We start from the raw sequence: 13,660 nt of genomic DNA on the forward strand, positions 1-13,660 counted from the left end.
GCCTTAGTAGGGTTGTGAACCCAATGATGGGTGTTCTGTGATTGGGTTGTGATTGATATACAAATAATGGATTATTAGGGTTTAGTTATTCTTCATTCTTCATTCATAATTAATGGTTGCAAACATTGATTAAAGCCATAAATCATGATTTATTTGGGAAAATAATTAGGGTTGGTAAGAATAACTAACAAGAACTCAAAGCTTTAAACTTTGTTTAATAAATTCACTTAGGAATAAGATGAGTTTACTTGGCATGATTAATCGTTCTTCATGATCACTTTCTTATATTTGGGAAAATCATGGAAAGACATAATCTTTATTTATTGGGAAATAGTAGAGATTCATATAGAGATTAAGTGCATTCATATAATGATCCATTATAAGTATATCAAGATCAATACCCATGATCATACACCCTATCTAGCGGGGACACAACCTTAGTTTCTTTTACCATAAATTTCCACCAAAGCAATAGTTTAGCAATTAGTTATAGAAAAACCCACTTTTACCAAAATCATCGGATTAAGATATTACACCTAGAACTTAGCATCTATGACTTTAGTAACCTTTTCACACCATATTCCCTGTGGGATTCGACCCCAACCTTGTTGGGTTACTATATTTGACAACGTCCGCGTTATACCATTAATAGGTGTAATTTGAGCGTATCAAATTTTGGCGCCGTTGCCGGGGAATACGGTTTTGAAATTACTAAATAGTGTTTGCTTTGATTGAAGTCTTTTGCTTATTCCATCACACCTTGTTTGCTACTCTGTGTAAACCAGGTGAATATGAATCAAAATCAGCAAAATCAACGTGCTGGTAACCAGGGGAATCGGTTGAACAATCAAGCGAATGAATCTGATGATGAGAACATTTTCGCTGATCTTGTTCCAGAGGAGGACTATGCATCTGCTATTGTTCAGCCTCGAGTTGGAGCTACTATTGTGAAAATTGACTCCTCTCTATACCAGCTGTTGAAACTTGAGGGATATTTTCGGAACTCTACCGAGAATGACCCTCAACGTCATTTGCAGAATTTTGTGGATGTGTGTGCTAATCACATCCAGAACAATGTTCCACAAGATGCCATTCGGTTGAGGTTATTCAAATATTCCTTAGCTGGAGAGGCAAGAACATAGTTTTAGAAGCTGCCCCGCAATTCGATTACTTCATGGGCAGAGATGGTGACTGCTTTTCTCACAAAGTGGTACCCCCCTAGTAAGAAGGCTGAAATTCGTGACAAGATTTATGATTTTAAGCAGTGACCGGGGGAACAACTATACGAAGCCTGGGAGAGATTCAAGGAATATTTTCAGAAGAGCTCGATTCATGGTTTTCCTGAACAGATTTTAATGGAGAATTTCTACCGCGGGCTAGATCCAGTGACGCAGTCAGTTGCTAATAATGCAGCTGATGGGTGCTTCATGAACAAGACTTATCGACGAGTGACCACCATCCTTAACAAGCTGACGACTCATAATCAGGCTTGGCACTCAAACAATGCTGATGTGGTACCGTATGGTAGTGCTATGATCCAGAATATAGTGAAGGAGAATCAAGACACCCATCAAACATTGGCAGAACTTGCAACAAATATTTCCTTGCTGACGAAGAAGTTTGATGAATCTCAAATCAAAAAGGTAAATGTTTGTGATGAGGATGCAGTTTTACCAAAAGGGATGTACCATGCTCAAGATGGTCCGTTCCATGAGGGGCCACCTATGCAGGTTGAAGATGTTAATTTTGTTAATAACTCTCAAGGGGGTTACCAAAGACAGAATTACCAAGGTGGCTATCAGAATCAGAATCAGTGGAGACCTCAGCAAGGTGAAGGTGCTTACAACAACTCTGGTAACTACAACAATAATTATGGTGGTGCGAACCAAGGGAGCTACAACAACAACAACAATTTTTGGAACAAGAGTTCCAATCCTTATATACCACCGAAAGGGCAGTTAACAGAGCAGGGTAGTTCGAAAGTTGAATCAATGCTTGAGAAGACTCTAGCAAATCAATCTAAGTCTGAAAGGACTTTATCTGGGCTGACAGAAACAGTGGGCTCCTATACAGCGGCTATTCAGAAGCTTGAGTCGCAGATGAGGGATATATCTAGAGAGCAGCACCCTCCTAAAAAGGGAGGACTTTCGAGTGACACTATTCCAAATCCCAAGAATGGGGGAGGCGGTGTAGACCGTGTGTTTTCCATCACTACTAGAAGTGGTAAAACAATACAGGGGGCTGCTGAGAAGGTGATTGATCTTGAGCCGATAGATGAAAAGTATGAGGTGCAGTCTGAAGCACCCATTATTGCTGATGAGATTCCTACTGACAAGAAGGTTGCTGATATTCCAGAGATGGTGAGGGAAGCTGATAACACAAGCAAGCAGGCTGTAAAAGGGGCTCTCCGCCCTTTGACGCAGCTTTTCAAATCTAAACCTCATTTTCCTTAGAGGTTGGTAAAGAAGAAGGAAGATGCTAAGTTTGAGAAGTTTTATGATCAGCTGAAGCAGTTATCTCTGAATTTTCCCTTCTTGGAAGCTGTCAAGGAGATAGCCGGTTTTGCGAAATATTTGAAGGATTTGCTGACCAAGAATAAGACGGTTCAACATGAAATCGTGAGTTTGACTCACACTGTGAGTTCCATCATCTTAACCACAATTGTTCAGAAAAACGGAGATCCTGAGGCGTTCACCATTCCTTGTTGTATTGGGCACCATGATTTTGCTCGCTCTTTGTGTGATAATGGGGCGAGTATTAACTTGATGCCCCTTGCTATATATAAGCAATCAGGTTTGGGGATGCCAAGGCCGACTACGATGAGGTTGCAGATGGCTGATAGGTCTATCAAAAGACCTGTTGGGGTGGTTGATGATGTAATTGTGCGGGTTGGTGATTTTTTTTTGCCGGCTGATTTTTTGATTCTTGACTGTGCTGTCGATCGGGACATTCCTATCATTCTGGGGAGACCTTTCCTTGCTACAGGGAGGGCTCTGATGGATTCGGAAAAAAATGAAATAAAGTTCTGAGTCAACAATGAAGAAGTGACTTTTTAGGCTAGCAAAGGGATGAAGTTACCAAGTGCTTATGAGAATATTTCGGTAATTAATTCATTTGATGTTGTTGATGAAGCAGTGGAGTTCAAGATGGAAGAAGAAAGTTTGGGTGAGGCTTTAGCGGGTATTCTTATGAATTTTGATGCGGAAGACATAGAAGGCTATGTGGAGACAGTTAATTCACTTGTTGGGTTGGTGTCACGACCCGACTCGGGGCCGCGAGGAGCACCCGGTGCTAGCCCACCCGGGCACCCTCTTAGCTTACTCTTATGCTTACATCTAAGTGAGCCATATAATTATACATGCATTTCCATTCATTCGTCAACTAGTCCCATTTGGACAACAACACACTTATATCGTCATAGGCGTCTATGCCACATCAATGTACATGGGCCAACGTGGCCGACAAAATGATATACAAAACATAGGCCAACAAGGCCAAACACATCTACCCACACACACACATGTCTACGAGCCTCTAAGAGTATAACATATCACATTAGCGGGACAGGACCCCGCTATGCCCATAATTATATACACAAAATAATAAGTACCCAAAAGCTACGGCTCCAAAAGAAATGGAGCTCTGCTATGCAATCTCTGAATAAGCAGCTATGGATCAAGTCTGTCTTCCTGCGCACCTGCGGGCATGACGCAGCGTCCACAAACAAAAGGACGTCAGTACGAAGAATGTACTGAGTATGTAAAGCATGATCAACTTCGATATATAAGCATAATGAACAACATATGAAATAGCATAGGAGGGGGAGACAATAATATCATCGTCATAGCACTTACCTGCCTTTCCTAGGACTTTCCATTTTTTATACGTACTTGTACACCTACGTCATCATCCGTATTCCATAATAATACTCGTACCATACTTGTGCTCATATTCGTATACATGTCCTTATTCATATTCTTATACATAGTCTTATCACATTCATATTCATATTATATACATAGTCATTTCATATACATAGCATTTACATAGCATACCCGACCTCATAGGATTGGTGTTTCATATATACTTGGCCAACCAAGGCTCAAGGTTACTCATACCTGGCCCTACCAAGGCTTCAGGGTTATCCGTACTATCTGCAGAGGTGTGCGCGCGTTTCGTAATCGTATACATACTTTATACATATTCATATACATATATCCTACCCGGCGTTATAAGCTCGGGGTGTCATTATAGCCCTTCATAGGCACATGTAAGTATAATAGCCCGTAGGCACCTTTAGCATCATTATTATTATCATCGTCATCACTATCATCATCATTTTCGCTACATCTATATATTATGCTTCCTCGTCATATGGGGTGCGTAGTACAATCGTAGCACATATCGAGGATCGTGAGCTTATGAGCTCGGGGTGTAAATCATTTGAATACAACATACTCATATAGAGGATTTAAGAGTTTGGCCAAGGAACCATGCCTTATGAAAGAAGGGTTAGCCTTACATACCTTTTCGTCAGACTATTCTATACTTGCATGCTTCCTTCCAATGCTAGCGTCTATACCTTCATTAATATCATAACAATGGCCATTAGTCATTCACATTATCCACATTATCTAGATTCCTTAATTTGCATCTAATTCACCCATATTGATGGTCATAACATCCAACTTCGTCCATTCATCTAAAGTGTCTAGTTCATGATCTTAGTACCATTTATAATACATTCATATCACAACACAACAACATTCATGATTCAATTCAAACTAATCCTCAAAATGTCACTATTCGTCATTCATGACCTACTTGACCATATTTTCTACAATCCATGTATTTCAACTCTTCAATACCTTAAACATCATGTAAAAATCATGAATATTACCTTAGAAGTTGTAGGAACAAGCTTTGGTTAATAATACTCCACTTCGAGCAAAACCCTAGTTTTTCTCCATTTGGATTTCTTGACCTAGATGATCTTTGATGATGTTCTTACTCTTGATTCACTTTGTTTTATGTTGTTGATCCTCAAATATCCTTGAAAACCTGTATAATAAATGTAGAGAGATGTTTTAGAGAGAAGTGGTGTAATGTTGTAATAAAATAAAACAAGTGTTGGTCCCTTTATTTAATGACTTGCAAAATCTGTGCTGAGGTGAACAGTGGTCGTCCATCATGGTTTACGGCCCGTATTGTAGTTTCTGGACCGTCCCTCGTGATGGTCTTTAACCATTTCCAGAACCAGAAGCTTTGGCTGCTTGCATGGTGATTTACGACCATGTTTTACGGGCCGTAAATCACTTTACGGTCCGTCCTCCAAGTCGTATTTTACCATTTCTCGACTGGCAGAAAGTTGAAGCCTTGCATGGCAGTTTACGACCTGCTAGTTTACGGACCGTATACCAGTTTACGGTCCATCCTAGCACTTTACGACCACTGGGCAGTTGCAATTCTGCAACTTCCCATATTTCTTAGACTTCTCATTTTAATCACCCACGTCCATGCACATGCATTGCTCACCTTATATCTCATCTTAATTTAGCCAACTTTCTCATCTCATATCGGATACCTTCGAAATCTCGCCTAAGGTCATCAAACGTCGTTTCTTGCTCATGGACATCATGCACTCATACTTATCACTAGTTCGTTCACTTACGTACCAACGGAAATTTTTTTCGAGGTGTAACATTCTTCCCCCCTTAAGAACATTCGTCCCTGAATGTTAAAGTGCTCGGGAATTCTACAAAAATTTCGCCAGAGTTTCCCTTATAATATGACGCTACCATCCTGCCACAACAACCCATAATATCGATGCCACACAAGGCCGCAACATAACAACATAAAATTTTGGCCACACATGACCCAAAGCATAAAAGGAAAATAGACATACCTTATGATCTTGACGTCTCATCTTGGGCTTCTTCCAAGGGCTGAAATAAATGTGGGTGTTTGGATCGCATACTTTCTTCTGCTTCCCATGTCATCTCCTCACGTTTACTGCTTTTCCATAGAACCTTAACTGAGGCCACCTCTTTGTTTCTAAGCCTCCGTACTTGCCTGTCTAATATGGCAATGGGTACCTCTTCATAAGTCAATTTCTCTGTCACTTGCACATCATTTACTGGGACGATCCTAGTGGGATCTCCAACACATTTTCGAAGCATCGAGACATAAAATACTGGATGGACTAACTCCAATTCCGGAGGTAGATCTAACTCATAGGCCACTTTGCCTATTTTGCGCACAATCTCATATGGTCCAATATACCGGGGACTAAGCTTCCCCTTTTTGCCAAATCTCATAACTCCTTTCATTGGCGACACTTTCAAGAATACCCAATCCTTCACTTTGAACTCCAAGTCTCTTCGACAATTATCCGCATAGGACTTCTGACGACTTTGGGCTGCTAACAACCGATCTTGTATAAACTTGACTTTCTCTATAGCTTGCTGGACCAAGTCTGGCCCTATCAATTTAGTTTCTCCGGTTTCAAACCACCCAATTGGGGATCTACACTTTCGCCCATATAAAGCTTCATATGGTGCCATTTGAATGCTGGAATGATAACTATTATTGTAAGCAAATTCAATGAGTAGCAAATGATCATCCCAATTTCCTCCAAAATCTATCATACATGCTCGTAACATATCCTCAAGAGTCTGAATAGTACGTTCAGCTTGTCCATCGGTTTGGGGATGAAATGTCGTGCTAAGGCTAACTCGGGTCCCTAAACCCTCTGGGAAAGACCTCCAAAACTTAGCTGTAAACTGAGTCCCTCTGTCGGAGATAATAGATACCGGGACGCCATGGAGTTTTACTATCTCTTTAAGATAAAGCTTCGCATAATCTTCTCCCTCATAGGTCGTCCTGACCGGTAAGAAATGAGCTGACTTGGTGAGTCTATCCACAATCACCCATATGGAATCATACTTACGTCGAGAACGGGGTAAGCCTGAAATGAAGTCCATGTTAATCACTTCCCACTTCCAAGTTGGGATTTCTATAGCTTGCAACAATCCACCCGGCTTTTGGTGTTCAATCTTCACTTGTTAGCAATTAGGACACTGAGCTACGAATTCCGCTATATCTTTCTTCATCCCATTCCACCAATATATAGACTTTAGATCATGATACATCTTTGTCGCTCTGGGGTGAACAGAATAACGGGAACTATGAGCTTCTCTCAAAATCTGGTGGCGTAAACTTGGCACATCGGGAACACATAATCTTCCTCTACATCGGAGAACTCCGTCTCCTAAAATGTAAAATGATGACTCCTTTTTCTGCGGGAGTGTATTTTTATACTGCACTAGCATGGGATCCTCATATTATCGCTCTTTCACTTCTGCTACTAGCGACGAGACTGCTGTATTCTAGATAGTAGCTCCGCTGCTACCTGAGTCCACTACTCGGACTCCTAGGCTAGCTAACTGTTGAAGCTCATGGGCCATCTCTTTCTTTTCTGGTCGTACATCACTTAGACTTCCCATCGACCTACGGCTAAGAGCATCAGCCACCACATTTGCCTTTCCGGGGTGGTACAGGATCTCAACATCATAGTCTTTTAGCAACTCTAGCCATCGTCGTTGCCGCAAATTCAACTCTTTCTGCTTGAAGATGTATTGAAGACTCTTATGATCTGTGTAAATATCCACATGGACACCATATAATTAATGTCTCCATATCTTTAATGCATGGACCACCGCGGCCAATTCTAAGTCATGGGTAGGATAATTCTGCTCATGTTTCCGCAATTGCCTTGAAGCATACGCAATCACTTTGCCATGTTGCATCAACACACAGCCTAGCCCAGCACCTGAAGCGTCACAATACACAACGTATCCTTCCAATCCCTCTGGAAGTGTCAGAACTAGGGCAGAAGTCAACCGACCCTTTAACTCTTGGAAACTACGTTCACAAGTATCTGTCCATTGAAACTTGGTTGATTTCTGTGTCAACTTTGTGAGTGGTGCAGAAATAGAGGAAAAACCTTCAACGAATCTCCTGTAATAACCTGCTAAGCCCAGAAAGCTACGAACCTCTGTAGGAGTTGTGGGTCTTGGCCAAGTCTTCACGGCCTCAATCTTTTGACTATCCACTCGAATACCATCGGCTGCCACAATATGCCCTAAAAATGCCACTGAGTTCAACCAGAACTCACATTTGAAAAACTTTGCATACAATTCTCTAGTTCGAAGAACTCCAAGGACAATACGTAAATGATCCGCATGTTCTGCTTCGGATCTAGAATACACCAAAATATCATCAATGAATACGATTACAAATAAGTCCAGAAAGGACCTGGACACATTATTCATCAAATCCATAAATACTGCTGGCGCATTAGTTAGCCCAAATGACATCACCCAGAATTCAAAATGACCATATCTCGTTCTGAAGGCTGTCTTAGGGATATCTTTCTCCCTAACTCTCACTTGATGATACCCGGACCTCAAATCAATCTTTGAAAACCATTTGGCTCCTTGCAATTGATCAAACAAGTCATCAGTCCTTCGGAGAGGATATTTATTCTTAATCGTTACTTTATTCAATTGCCTATAATCAATGCACATTCTCAGGGAGCTATCTTTCTTTCGGACGAACAATACGGGCGCTCCCCACGGGGATGAACTAGGCCTAATGAAGCCTTTATCAAGCAAGTCCTTCAATTGCTCCTTCAACTCTTTCAATTCTGCGGGTGCCATTCTATATGGAGGAATAGATATAGGTGTGGTGCCTGGCAACACATCAATGGTAAAATCAATCTCCCGTTTGGGCGGAAGTCCTGGAAGCTCTTCCAGGAACACATTCGGGAATTCATTCACCACTGGAACTGACTGTAGAGTCGGCGACTTAGCTTCTACATCTTGAACTCGTACTAGATGATAAATACACCCTTTTGTGATCGTTTTCCTTGCCTTTAGATAGGAAATAAACCTACCTTTTGGTGATGCCGTATTTCCTTTCCATTCTAACACTGGTTCTCCCGGAAACTGGAAACGAACCACCTTCATCCGACAATCATCGTTGGCATAACAAGAAGTCAACCAATCCATGCCAATAATAACATCAAAGTCTACCATTTCTAGCTCATGTAAATCAATCATGGTACGACGGTCACAAATCATAACTACACAATCTCTATATACTCGGCTAGCTATCACCGATTCACCCACGGGTGTAGACACCTTAAAAGGTTTGATCGACTCCGGCTCAGCTATAAATTGACCCGCAATATAAGGAGTAATATATGATAATGTGGAGCCTGGATCAATCAAAGCATATACATCATGAGAGAATACCGATAACATACCTGTGACCACGTCAGGAGAAGTCTCAAGATCTTGGCGTCTAGCCAAAGCATAGATACGGTGCTGAGGACCGCTAGTACTAGGAGCTCTCCCTCTGCCTCAACCATGGCCAACCGGCGCATGTGAACCTGGCCCCGTAGGGCGTTTAGATGTCGAAGATACGTCTATCGACCCTGATGGCTGGGTCCTACCTCTACCTTGTACTGAGGGGCAATCACGCATAATATGGCCTGGTCGACCACATGAATAGAAAACGTCTTAACCCAATCGGCACTGACCCCAATGAACCTTCCCACACTGGGAACATCGTGGCACGGGTGGCTTTGACTGGCCCGAATCATCTCTAAACTGAGGTCCTGAATAACTCGGGCTCGGCCCTGAACAAGCAGGCCTATCAAATCTTTGGCCCGAAAACCGTAGAGGGGCACTGGTCATAGAATAGCCCGCATGTCTAGGGCACTACTGCCTGTGTCAGCTTCGGGACTCACTCATTGGGCCTGAAGATCTGGCCCTCTTGTTATGTCCCCGATCTTGCTCACGTTCACCTCTTCGCTGTTGTAGGCTTTTTTCTAAGTTCTGAGCATGTGCCTGAATGCGTGCAACGTCCATACAATCCTGAAGGGACGCAGTCAAGCATTTATCCATCAGATGGGGCCCTAGGCCCTTTACAAATCGGTGTACCCTGTCGCCCATATTTGCTACCATGGACGAAGCATACTGTTATGTTCCGTGTTTTCGTATAATTGAAAATCGAGAAATAATTAAGACTTGTGTGTTATGAGGAAATATTTTGATTTTAGTGGATATGACTATGTTGGTTATGAAATTATTGGTGCTAAGACATTGGGGAAGGCCGAGGGTAAATTTGGAATTTCGAAAATTAGTTTCGGGAATTACAAAACGGGACTTTTAATGAAATGGGCCAAGAAAATTGAACAACAATTTAGGCCCAAGATTAATGGGGTGGCCGGCCAAAGGCCAAGGCCCAAGACCCATTTTCTTAAGTCATGTGACATGCATGTGCTCCCTAAGTGGATATATATCAATGCATTCCTTAGAAATAATCAAGAAAAATCATAACTCCAACCTTGACTCCAAAAACCCATTTGGCCGAGACTAAGAGAAAGGAGAAAAAAAAATTCCCAAGCCTTTGATTCTAATCCAAAAATCTTGATTTTCACATATTTGTAGAGTACTCAAGACCCTCTTCAACGGGGTACAATTAGTTTGGCGAAAGGTGCGCGTTTGCGACATGTCGGAAATTCAAGAAAAGGTAAGAATTTTGCTATTCTTTTGTTATGGAATTTGTATGAATGTGATAAGGATTGAGAATAGACTAGAATCCCGTAGTTTTGATGTGTGTAGAAAACCGTGGGTGTGTGTATATAGGATGTTATGGCCGTGTGCCTTAAGAAGGAGAAAGAAATGTGAATTGATCTTGTTTAGTTTGTTTAGTGCGTCGTTGTGACATTTATGATGTGAATGATCGTTTAATGAATTGAATTGGTGTTGGAAAATGATTTCGGAACATTATGGGAAAGTGTATACGTTTGGTATAATTGTGTATATCATTGTATATCTATGATGCTAAAGACTTTAAATATGACTTATGGTTGATGTTAATGAATTTGGAGTGAAACAATGAGAGTTAGAACGTTCGTCGTAATTTTTGATGTTTTGAATGAAATATGGAAAGTAATGAATTTCGGGAAACTTTGTATATGGTTTGGAATATATTTGGGGTGTGATTGAATAATCTTGTATGAGTGAATGAATACAATAATGTGGATATAAGTTTGGAATTGTGAAGTTTGAATGAAAGATTGTCAACTTGTGTAGTAAGGTAGAACTTTGAAGCTAGAATGATTTGATTATGGTTTGTGTTGTTTGATGATGTTTGGGTTGTTGTTGTTGATGTATTTTGAGCCGAGCTAAGTCTCGGGGGTGTTAGATTTATAGGGGAAATGCTGCCGAAATTTCGGTAGACAAAAATCAAGTTAATGGAAATCTTAAGCCTAAGAATCTCTAATTGGTAACTTTGACCATTTGCAGATTCTGGACGAAACGGGATTTGATTTTAAGGAAAGCATTTCTGCTCCTCGAAACCCGATCTACAAAACGACTACTATTCATTCAATTCAATTGAAGCCTAAAGGCTCTATTTTGGCTAGAATGCAACCAAATGTTCGAAACCTATCGAAATGTGATCGGGTCACTTTGAAATCATTATGTATGATCGTTTGGCCTTTAAATGTTCGTAAATTATGTTCACCACCTCAATTTGACTCGAGGTGGGCCCGCTAACCCCGAGACGCCCTATTTGTCCTATTGGGCTCCCTTTTTGAATGAACTTCGATATGAGATCTTCGACCTTGAACCTTCCCTCTATGAAATATGTTTTGACTATTATGATATGTTAAGTTTTGTTTGAGCCATACGTACCACTTTGGAAACAATTTGTGAGATAAACTTTCGTATGAACTAATCATTCGACTATTTTGGTTCATGAAATGACTTATGAGATTATTAAGTTTTGAAAGGCTATTTTGAAATATAAATTGCATTTGTTTGCTCACGACTCTGCTCGTGCCTTATTTTGACTTCGTTCACCGGTTCCCGCGCCAGTTATGATTCGTGCGTCCTATGATAATTCGGCCGTATGCTGTGTTACGATTCCCGAGGCCTCGCCATAGGGCTGGGTTCCCTTTGGAGTTATGCTGTGATATGGCTAGTAGTTCGATACGCTCACTTACGTTTGTGTTCGGGGATGTACGGAGATTCAAAACCTTCTGGTGTTATGCTGTGTGTGGCGCCAGCGTCGGAGTGGCGACCACGTTCTTGAGAGTTTGCATGATTTCGTTTGCATTATGTATATGTATATGATTTGAGACGGATTTTGACATACTGATTGGCACTTCCCTTTGATATCCGGTTTGCTTTCAGTTTTGGCTCATATTTCTGTACTCCGTGCTTTACATACTCAGTACATATTTCGTACTGACCCCCTTTCTTCGGGGGCTGCATTTCATGCCCGCAGGTACAGACATTGGTGATCCTCCACTGTAGGCTTCACTCTCTACTATTTCGGAGTACTCCTTCTTGACTCGGAGTCCACTTTTGGTACAGACTTCTTTTGCTATGTATATATTCTGTACATTTGACTATTTGGGTACGGCGGGGCCCTGTCTCGCCATATGTCTTTGTTTTGAATTCGTAGAGGCCTGTAGTCATATATGTGGGGCGAGGGTCCTATGTATGTTTGTCTGATTTTGTTCTCTGGTCTTACAGCGGTCATCTTGTTATGATGGCCCTAAATGGCCCTTATGCTTATATTTGCACTTATGACCGGCGATGTCTATTCTGCCGCTCCGTTTGGATTCGATATGACATTTTGATTTGTGCGACCGCTTAAGACATATTTTGATATAACCTATGTTGATTTGACTTTTATGAAATTCTGAAATACGTTCGGATTTGGTAAATGAATATGTGATTTGGTCTGGGTAACCAGGTAGGGTGCCAGTCGCGGCCCACCGGGCTAGGTCGTGACAAAAGTGGTATCAGAGCCGTTTGTCCTCGGAATGTCTACAGGCCGTGTCTCGTAGAGTCTTGTTTATCGATGTGTTGTGCACCACATCTATACACAGGGAACTACAGGGCATTTAGGATGTTGCTTTCTTTGGAATCTTAGATCGTGCGATAGAGCTGTGCTATTAGGATGATTCTGATCTGACTCGTTCTTGTGTTTGCAGTGATGCCTCCGAAAAAGGCAACAGCGGCCCAGAAGGGCAAAGCGAGGATGGGAGAGACTAGTCAGGCACAGCGATCTACCCGGGCTCGTGTTTATGATTTGCCTGAGGTTGTGCCTCATTCTGAGGGGTCTGCTACACCCCCACTAGTACAGCCTTGAGCAGGACCTTCAGCAGCTCCAGAGGTCCGTGTACCCGCTCCCGAGACTCCAACTCCTCAGCCAGGGGCAGAGGATAGGACCCTGAGGGAGGCTATACAGTTGTTGACTACACTGGTGGCAGGACAGGCTCGCAGACGTGGGCGGAGGGACGATGATGATGATGACAGGCGGGACAGCCTGAGAGTTCGGGAGTTTTTATTATGTGGCCCTCCAGATTTTTTCGGGTCTAAGCCCGACGAGGACCCCCACGACATTATTCGGGGGATGCGGCGCTCACTGGATTTGGTCAGGGCTTCAGAGACCGAGTCGGTCAAGCTGGCTTCGCACAGACTTCGAAATGTTGCCACTCACTGGTACGAGACTTGGGAGTTATCTAGGGGTGAGGGTGCTCCTCCAGCTACGTGGGATCAGTTTGTCACAGCAT

At 42.1% G+C, this 13,660-nt stretch overlaps 1 non-coding gene across 1 annotated transcript; it reads right to left on the reverse strand.

Annotated features, from left to right (window-relative positions):
• Window positions 1-1,233: 1,233 nt before the first annotated feature.
• Window positions 1,234-1,339, reverse strand: LOC132612458 (small nucleolar RNA R71). The gene has a single exon (XR_009571817.1). It is a non-coding gene; the product is annotated as a small nucleolar RNA R71 (small nucleolar RNA).
• Between the last annotated feature and the right edge of the window lie 12,321 nt (window positions 1,340-13,660).

This window comes from Lycium barbarum, chromosome 9, assembly GCF_019175385.1.
Source record: "Lycium barbarum isolate Lr01 chromosome 9, ASM1917538v2, whole genome shotgun sequence".
Taxonomy (NCBI): domain Eukaryota; kingdom Viridiplantae; phylum Streptophyta; class Magnoliopsida; order Solanales; family Solanaceae; genus Lycium; species Lycium barbarum.